Source organism: Saccoglossus kowalevskii, chromosome 14 (assembly GCF_978046115.1).
Source record: "Saccoglossus kowalevskii chromosome 14, keSacKowa6.1, whole genome shotgun sequence".
Lineage (NCBI taxonomy): Eukaryota > Metazoa > Hemichordata > Enteropneusta > Harrimaniidae > Saccoglossus > Saccoglossus kowalevskii.
In genome coordinates, this window is record NC_140654.1 from 35,108,368 (window position 1) to 35,119,134 (window position 10,767).

Consider the following 10,767-nt stretch of genomic DNA (forward strand, 5'->3'; position numbering starts at 1 on the left):
TGAGAAATGTTGTATTTTGTCCAGGCAAGCAACCCCTTACACCGATTTTAGTAAGAGGTATCATTTTAATGCTACTTTTTTTTATTCTGTATGCATTTTCCGATAGATCGGCCCTCTTGCATTACAGTAATATACATGTATTTTTGCTTCTCTGCTATATTTCTGTAGAACCCGGATACAGTCTGTGCTGGGACAACGTTCAAAAGCTCTCTGAAGCCAGACACCAATCCCAGAAAGTTAAAAATAAAATGATGCTCTGGGCACTGTCATTCGCTACCAAAAACCGTATATCATTTCGCGACTACGATGACATCAGGACCAAAAAAGCAGTCGATATCCCTGTTGCGGTTTTTTTGCCTTCACAGAGTGATTGGACTCGAGTAAGAACAAGGATGAAAACACTAGTTCAGCGTATTCTTGTGCGCAACTTTGAGTGTTTCAAGGACACACAAATACAATGGCATATATCGCACAAGTACTCTTCTGAGTCACGATTAAAGAGTGAGATTGTAAGTCCCAATATCACATAATATTCACACCCAAAACTAAACTTGCTCTATTATGGTGTTAAGTTGTGTCGCAGTAAAGTTAGTCGTAAAATGATGACAATTAAAATAGATACTTTACACTCATTTCACACTAAATATCCACCTTGACACATTTCTAACTATAGTCTAAACTCACGTTAAAGTCTTTAAACCAATATGAAGTGTAACGTTTTGAAATGGGTCAATGGAAATTGACACCATACTACGGCCGAAATGTACAGTAATATACAACAGTCCAAACAATAAATCGGATGGTTTCTCGGACTATAGCATGATGGAATATGATTTAAATTTCTAACTACGTCCAAGTCAGTGGTTATATACTTACTCTGGATATTGATATATTTGCGTTTTTCAGGTTAACCTTGGTGTAATAAAAGCCAACCCTTCCTCCAGCAAAGGTGTGATTGAGATAATGCGACATCTTGGACAGTATGTACCATCACAAAATGGAAAACCCCTCTATAACGTTGTATGTCACGGTGATCAATTATCAATTGAACGTACGGTTGATGCCAGGTTTTCTATGGCATGTAGCCAAGACCATGTCAATCGTCTTGTTGGGCTCGAACCAAGGCCCCAGGAGTTCCACAAAAGGTGCATCACAATGCAGGTAAATACTGGGTAGTTACATGCTCGTAATATAAATATAATGTTATAAATTATGTATGTATGTATGCATGTGTATTTTTTCTTTTATTTGAAGGACACCATGAACAAACTATTCAGTGGAAGTTCGGCAAGTGCACGTGGGTCTTTATTCCATGTCAAAATTAAGTTTGGTCACCGTGCAGTGAAAAAGAAGGTGATTGATGATGTTAATCACACAGTGGATTTTCTTAACTTTATGACCGAAGGCTATACCTGTCTATTGGCAATGCATTTAAGAAGACTGACCAGCCTACGTGATAAGCCGACTATTCAACTGGACCAGCAGAAAGACTACGTTGAAAAGTTAGCTGAGGAAATAGTTTCTTTTATTTGGCCGGATGTAGATGAAGTACCACTTAGTGATAGTGATCAACAGCCATGCATTGATAATGATGATGATGATTATTGCGTATGTAAAACAGGTATGTGCATGTATGGTGTTGACTAAACTGAAACCTACAAGTGCATGAATAGTGATCTGTGAAACAATGCAATAGGAAGATAGATTCTACTACTGAACTCAGTACAATATAACAAACCACCCCTTTATTCACAGACCTAGGAGGGATCATGATTGAATGTTCTGCACTCTCACAGTGTAAAAGAGGCAGATGGTTCCACCTCGATTGTGTTGAATTACAACCTGAATCTGTACCAGATGACGAGTGGTAGTGTAGCCCGGACTGTGAACAATCAATTTATTGTTTCTGTAAAAAGAAAGAAGATACTGATGATAAGTGGATAGGGTGTGACAGGGAGTTCATGTGCCCTAATGGAGAATGGTTTCATATGCGATGTGTTGGTTTGAATCAATGCCCAGGTAAGCTGATAGGCCCATAACTACATATTTTTATAATAATAATTTTCTGTTGATAAATTTTCCACTAGATGGTTCTTGGTTTTGTTCAGATGACTGTCAAGTTAAAGGGCCTTTATCAAAGCCAGACCAGGACACCGGTGCTGACTACCTCTTCAATTACTCCTGTCATGTATTATGGAGAGGGTTATTCCATATGACAGAGATGCAGAACGCGAAAACGATGGTCCCGCAATGATGTCGAATTGGAGAGTTTCAATGTTAGATTTCTGGGAAAATAACCATTATAAATATCTTATAATTGGTCATAGATTGCTAGCATGTAAGTTTATTTTATCGTTTTTTCAGTAACTTTCAAATATGTGATTACAATTACTGGCGATCCTCACAAGTAAATATTGGTTAATATATTCAACGTTTACTTCAGGTATAAATGGTTATGTTTCGCCAAGGCAAGGAGAAGAAATGCTTTGGAATAGCACTGCTAACCTGAAAGGAGGAGCTGGGAACAACATACCGCTAGATCTTGTTAACGAGTTTCTAAATAATGACTTTAAACGTAAGTGTACAATTAGGAATGGTGAAAGGTCTTTTTTTACTAACTGAATGTATGTTTTTACATCAACCCAACCAATACTTTCGGCATATACGTGTCCGTTGTTTATGTGTGAAAATATCTATTTGTATTTACACCCGTTTGTTATATATGATTAGTAATCAAATGCTTATTTCCATATACATTGCAGAGAACCTAAAACACTGCCATGGTCGCTACACAGACACCCATGTTGCTAGATGTAGTCAGCTGGTTGGAAGATTGGCCACTGACTTAGAATGTGTTTACATGACCAAATTTATGGACGAATATGTTCATAAATCTAAAACTACATCTGCTAATTACAGACGAGACGTCTCCAAATTTGTAAAGGAGTATAGAGACGATGGCATATTTCAACAAATTCCGGGTCGGTATCACGCTCGATTTTCCAACTTTCGAAATAAAGTAGCCATTCACAGTGGTGATAAGTTAATATCCCGACTGAAATCACACTGTAGAACCCTTGACCTGTTGAAGGAAATCCTTCCACAGGATTAGTTGTTTCCCATGATTGGATTACGGATTGTTACATTGGAACAATAAATATTACTACTCTGTTAGCCAAACAGTGAGCTATATTCCTTTACTGTTGGCTGGGTTACTTTTTCGTTCACCTTATTTTATAGCAAGCAATACCTTCGTTATGATGAAAATATGTTCACAGCTTTATTTTTTTACCAGAGTGAAACCTAAAAACATCATTATCTAAATTTCTGGTGCCGATTACAAATGAAATAAGTTTTCAAGCAGTCATTCAGTACAGTGAGTTTATTATTAAATCACATTATGAATTATTGTTCAATTAGCGCGAACATAGGAAATAATAGTTTTTGTGTGCATCATACTGGGAAATGCTTCAAATAGAATATTGATTTATCATTTTAGTTCATCCTTGATTGTCGAACTTGTAAATCTCGCGCACGAGAGGATGACACCAAAAGATGATGAAAATAAATACAACTGAATATAACGATGTTTCATTGCCAAGAAGCATTTATTTTATTTCGCATATTAAATATACCACAGGATGAAAAGACAATGTTGTCACAATACTGGGGTACACAATAAACATAACACTGTAGCCATATTTGCTATCTGCGTGTGAAGATTTAACTCAATAACATAATTCTAACATGCTGAACAACAACAACAACCCAAAAATAAAATAAAAAAATGGCAATTTGACAGTATTTCGACGCCTACCTCTGCGAGTTTAATTGACCCGACATGGACATTTAAGCTTACAAGCTGTGCAACACTTACAATTGAGGCAAACACAACACTCACATTTCATGTCACATGACTTGCGATGTTTTATCTCGTCAATTATATGAGGATTCATTCCTTTAATAGTGAGGTGTTCCAAAATGTGGACTCGTAGACATGGAATGTTTGAATGTTTAAGTTGTTCAGAGTGATTTCATATCATCTTCAACGTGTAAAACCGTTCTTGGCAGCGGAAATAAATGTGCCTCCGCTGGATCACCATTTCGCCCAACACGACCTACTTCCTGCCTGTATTCAACTATGCTGTTACTACATCCCCAATGAACAACTATATTTAAATCTGGGATGTTCACCCCCCATCCCAAACGCCAGTGCAAATTATACATCTTAAAACATTATCCTGCGAGAAACGTGAAACAACTCTCTCCTGGTCTGTGCTGGCCAATGCCCCGTGGTAAACTTCCAAAATTCGGTTTTGTATAACTTTGCTTCCATCTCCATAAGCAGCATTTCCCAGGTAGGCCATAAAATTAGCAAATACTTTGCCACACTGAGTGATGGTTCTGCAAGGAAAAAGTCGAAAAGTCAGTAATTTACTAAATTTATATTATATTATATTATATTATACATTAGATCTACATTTAAACGTTCTCGTGTTTGTAAACTTTCAAAAAACAATCAACTACCTGTTTATTGTTATTATACATATGTATAAAAATGATATACCTGACATAAATGATGGCTTTCCGTGCTGTGATGCCGTCACTTTTGAGTTCCCTTAGATACCAAGCCATCTCTTCAGTAATGGACAATGAGCCAAACTTGTAGTAGAGACTAATGTTAGGCCTAAATAATTCAATAATTAATTTAACAATTAACTCTGTGTAAATCAGTCAGATTGCGAAATAGGTAATAATATCGCACATCTTTAATTACACGATATTAGAAAATACGTAGGTAAAGTCCAACATTGAAACGAAATTGAGACGATTATCTTATGTACGTATAATGGTTAATTTACCTGTCGGGCACTTTGGTGAAAATGAGATGCAGCTTGTTTCCAAAGTACAATTGTTTAAGAATGTTACGTTTCATAACATTCGTGCAGATTGCCGTCAGAATTAAAAACGAACAAGAAAAATGGCTTCGTAGTTCGCCTAACATTCTGTATGTTGGTCTGAAATCGTCACCCCTGTTAAATAAAATAAATCAGAATAATACAATGCTGGTTTACAATTATACTAATACAACGACAAAAATAATTATATATTAATTAAATATATAGTTGTGGAGACTTAACTTCGGAAATACTTACCATAATTCTAGGACATGACATTCATCTATGGCTATGAGACAAACTCAATCTCCGTAGATTTTGGATTGAAGCAAAATTGGCCTCCAAGAGTCAATAAATAACAATGCTTCGGGCGACATAAATAAAAGTGTAAACAGTCCTTTCTTTATACCTATGATACAGTCTCAGTAACTAGGAGGCCAATCTAGTTATTAACGTTTCAATAATTTTACTATCTCGATAAAACATTGAGAAAATATTAATTTGAGACAATTACAAATTTCACGTACCTTCAATAGTTTCTGTATCCATATCTTTCTTCCTTGTGATGCAGCATGACTTAATGCCCATAGCATTGCAACTACGCACCTGGTCGTACATTAGGCTTCGTAGTGGCGATATAATCAAACCGTAATGCCGTTTATCACTGATTGTTTCATTTAACAAAACTGGTGGGAGCATGTAACAGATACTTTTCCCAAATCCAGTTGGTAGCACAGCAAAGCAATTTTCATTTCGCAAAATATGAGTAATGACATCAATTTGCTCGGGTTTCAGATGATAATGCAGATTGTAAGAACGTTTTATGCGATTGAACGTGTTCTCCCAAGAACAAACTATATCATTTAATGTTGCCATTACGTCTAGTTTATCGGGTGTACCGACAAGTCTAACATGAAAGGGCTACTTTCTTACGCAAGTATTCTTGGGGAATCCCTAACCGCATTACGTAATGACAACAACGTGACGTCATATTGATCATGTGATACCGACCTCGTCCAGTGTGTGTAAGATGGCGACAAGCTGTGTTTTAGCGTGACCGTCCAAGAATACTCGGGTGAATGGGCTTTATTTGAAATTATTAAGTTTCAATCCTTGCTGTGGTGAGTATTTAATAAATGTACAATCTATCGACCTTAGTTTGGAGTCGTTTTTCACAATACATTGCATGATTTTGAATCGTTTATTTGCGCAATGGTTTTATTGCGGCGTCAACATGGATGGTACTCTATGGCTGTCACCATAGCTCTACTGTGTCGACAATACCATACAAATTTCAAGTACGTTTATTATAACATCAGATCGACACAAGCAGAGCTATGGACCCACAGCTAACTCTATGGCTGTCACCATAGCTCTACTGTGTCGACAATACCATACAAATTTCAAGTACGTTTATTATAACATCAGATCGACACAAGCAGAGCTATGGACCCACAGCTAGTCCGAACAGTTTTACCTTATCCTGGTGGAACTGACATTTCTCATCATTCAGCTTTACATTGTAGTGTCTACAGGCCTTCAGAACATCTTGCACTGCTTTGTGCTAGTTTCAGCTGCAATCAGTATGTCATCTTTAAAAAAGTGTATATTATCTATTTGTCCAAAGATTCTATCAAGGTCGATTTGAAACGCATCTTGTGCGGATATCAGACCAAAAGGCAATCTTGTGAAACAGTATCTTCCAAAGATTGTACTAAACGTCGTTAGCAGTTGTGATTCTGTGTCAAGTAGTATATTCCAATATCCACTGCGTAGATCCAATGTTGAGAAATGTTGTGTGTTCTTTATGTCTGGCAGGATATCGTCAAGTGTTTTGGCATAAGTGTGGTCTTTTGATGAACTTGATTAGTTCACAGGGATCGAAGCAGATGCGTAGTGATCCGTTAGGCTTGGTGACCAACACAATGCTGTTCACCCAGTCAGTGGGTTCTTGCACTTCCCTGATGATTCCAAGCTGTATTAGGCGACCCAGTTCACGTTTTAAGGGTGCTTTCAATGCATCTGATGTTTTTCTTGCTGGATTTATCACAGGTGTTGCATCATCAGACAGCTCAATTTTGTAGTCTGTGTTTATCTTGCCAACACCTTCAAATACATCTGGATTGTCCTTTACTAACTGCTCTTTGGTGCTGTAGGCTATAGTTTCCTCCACACCATATTCTGTACAGCATTTGTCCTAGTTCTAGGCATGTACATAATCTTAAGCCAAATAGGTTGTTTCCATGCTCTGATATGAAGAATTGTCTGTCTCTATTGAATGCAGGGATACAATGTTTGGAATATTCATTTGTTTTATTGTTATAATTTGTGAATGTATATCATAGCACTGTATGTGCTATGTAATTTAATTGAATAAACACATATTACGTAGTTTACAGGTGTGTATGGATCAGATCATGGTTTAATTAACAATGTGATATTATGCGAGTAACTTGTATGTGGGTGTATGGAATTATACTAGTACAGTTTGTGCTAACATCGTTGCATTAGGTCAGCCAATTTCATAGAGTAGAGGTCTGCCAAATTACTCTTGCAGATTGGAGATATTCCTTAAAATCATGCAATGATTTACAGCTTGTATGTAGTATTCGATAAGCGTGTAGAATCCTGTGGCAATATGGTTTATTATATTTCGTAATAAAGGCTTACGGAGCACGGTTTTGTGTGGTTAATTGGGTAAAAGTGACTCATTTTGAACAGATAATTGTTTAGAATATTCAATGAAATCCACAAATCTGTCAGCAAAACTTTTGTTTATGTTTTGGTCGATCATTTGGACCTAATTAAGCACGTGGTACTTGCGAGGATTAGTCACACAGAAACTTGTAAACTGGATTCAAATGCAACAGTCGCGTGAGCAAAGCCATGTCCAGATGTTAAATGTCAGACAGCTACCTTCGAAAAAACTATTCGTGGTAGAATATTACTCGTATCGCAGTGACAATATTTAGTGTTAAAATCTGTCTACAATTGTTTTAGTCTAGTCAACAGTATGTGATTTTTTTTTTTTTTTTTTTGATTCACTGTTCAAAACTTTGAGATGTAACCCTGTCATGGGAAACAATAGTAGAATGACCTAACTGTATTTTATTGATCGGTTTTCTCTAAATTGAGTATGGTGACCCTATATTTTTATTATATTTTTTCTCTTCTTGAAACATGATTTAATAAATATGTGAAAATAATGAAAGCTGGAAATATTTTGACTTTTGTGTAGGTTAATGGATACTCTTTTGTCAGATGTGGTATGTTTAATAGCATATAAACCTAATCGTTAAATTTCATCAAGGCTCTCGCTCGATGTGAGAGAATGGTGATGCTTAGATATTTCTACTGTGAGAGTGGGTAAACTATTTTATACTATTAATACTGGCTTGGCTGTGCAATTTCCAAGTAGACCATTTGACTGACCTAACTAAATACCATAGGTGCACGCCAACAAGTGCAAATAATGCACCGCAAGACCTCTATTCACTGTAAGAAATGGTTATAGTATACAGGTAAGTTATGATAACACGCAAATTGCAACCAGACGTCCACAGTCCCAGCAGTGAATTCCCCGGATAGAAAGCAGTCAACTGACAGCAGTAAAAATCGAATATTATAAAGCACAATTGTGCTATCTAAGGAAATAATAAATGATGAGAGTTAAGATATCAAACATACACACCGAGAGAATGTCCCTCTGTTATAAAGAAATAACCCTTACAACATAATAGAACCTTCCAAAACCTTTTGCAATGAAGCAAGTTGGCGATATTAGCACTGAGTTTCAAAATGTTATAGCCCCCCCCCCATTGATACGCAGATTTTGTGGAATTCCTAATTCGCAGGATGCATCTTAGTTTTATACAACCAATCAAGCCTCGGACATTTGGTATTAACAATATTGAAGTTGGTTGATTGGCTACGTAATATCGGCTGAATGTGTGTATAAATGCAAAATCATCGTGACACATGGCCAACTTTCCCCAGTTCTCATTGATGCGCATCATGGAGAGATGGAAGCATATCCCACTTTCTCGGACGTTTCGACGATGACCTAATAGAAGCAACGCGGGCAGCTGAATATTTTAATCAGTTCCGGTTTGATAATGTCGATATGGAACCAGGTACTGTTCCACAAGTAAGAATTTTCTCACTTCATTGACTACAATTACTGGTTTATCATATTCTTGTATTAAAAAAAGTAAACTTGACTTTACATGCAACTTGTTTTATCATATTGCAGGAAATCCAGAGTGGACGGTTTTGCAACCCAGTGTCGGATTCTGCTGTACGGGCCGTCGCCAAGGATTCAATACCGAAAAATGCAAGGCGACGTAACATGTAGGCTCTGCGTACTTTTAATGAATTGGCGATGGTACGAAATGACATCTGACTGGAATTAACGACTGGTGAAAATGTATGACTGCATCAAAGTAATGCCTGTCGTGGACTTGGCTTATTTCGTTCTAGAGGTGCGCAAAGTGGATGGGAATTGATATCCTCCAAAAACATTGTTATCTTTGATCATGGGTTTGCAAAGCTACCGTTGTTCTGAACTGCAAACGTCTCTAAATATTCTAAGTGAAAGAATTCCAGGGTTTTCGTCAAGTGCTCGATTCAGAAATGAAAAGATTGTCTATTTTGGGGTTGGGCTAAAAAACAAAACAAGCTGAGGTAATTACCAATACCCAAACTGCGTTACTGTGGAAATTGAAGCTGCTAGGAAACTATTCTCCCCAGGTTCCTGTTGGCACTATGGTATTTCTAAATGGCAAACACTTTGCCCTCAGAAGCGGAATGGAACATTGAGCTCTACGTTTTGACCCACCCCAAATCACTTTACACAAGTCACCAGGTAAAACGTCTTATTTGAAGTATGTGTAAGACTTGTCGAAAAGCAACCAAGGTGGTCTAAAGCATCGCAGAGTAAGAGGAAAGGAGGTAATGCATTATGCAAATGCTGGAAAACCCCAATAATTCCATATTAGAATGTACAAGAAGTACACAACACTCTGCCCACCCGATGGAAAACAAAGCAATCTACCTGCAACCCCGGCGTAAATACGAAGAATCCGATAAGGTATGGTTTACTAAGCAGCCGATGGGTCACAATTCTATTTAACTCGCGGTGCCAGATTTATTCCGATCTGTTAGAAACTTTGCAAACCATAGTCTACGTGCTACAGCTGCGACCAGTCTTTATCTGCATGGTGTTGATGAGCAACTCATAATGGAACGAACGGGACACCGCTCAGTAGAAGGTAACCAGACTTTAACATTATTAATATATTGCTATCACTATAAAAAAAGTAGCAAAGCACGTTTTTACTGGTTGATTTTTTTATCAAAGAATTTTAAATGAATGCATGATCAAATGAAAAACCTAATTCAATTTAAATTATCTTGACAATGTTTATTCTACAGGTGTTCGCAGTTATAAATGCACATCACAGACCGAGGAGAAGAAAGTAAGCGATATTTTGAATGGTCCCGCTGCTGCTACAACCTTCAAGCAAGTAAACGTCGACCTTGTTGACTATTCAGAGACGTCATCTCCTGTGGATATTGGAAAGCATAAACTAAACACCCAAGACGCTGAAGCTAGAATTGTTTACAACAATTGCGTGTTTACTATTATCGGAAATATCTGATCAGTTATAGCAGTATGTGTCAACGTAATATTTGATTGAAAACAATAAATGTGCAACAAACGTATGACACGAGACGAAGTCGTGTATGGCAGGTTTATAATATCTCCCATTCTTTTCAAATATCGTTGGAGGTTGTTATTCAAAAAAACAACCTCAAAGTCTATTGTTATTTTGCGTATAAGGTGTGTATATGACAGTATCATTGGTTC

At 37.1% G+C, this 10,767-nt stretch overlaps 1 pseudogene; it reads left to right on the forward strand.

Annotated features, from left to right (window-relative positions):
- Nucleotides 1–174: 174 nt before the first annotated feature.
- On the forward strand, nt 175–3,112 carry LOC144343824 (uncharacterized; annotated as a pseudogene).
- Nucleotides 3,113–10,767: the final 7,655 nt, after the last annotated feature.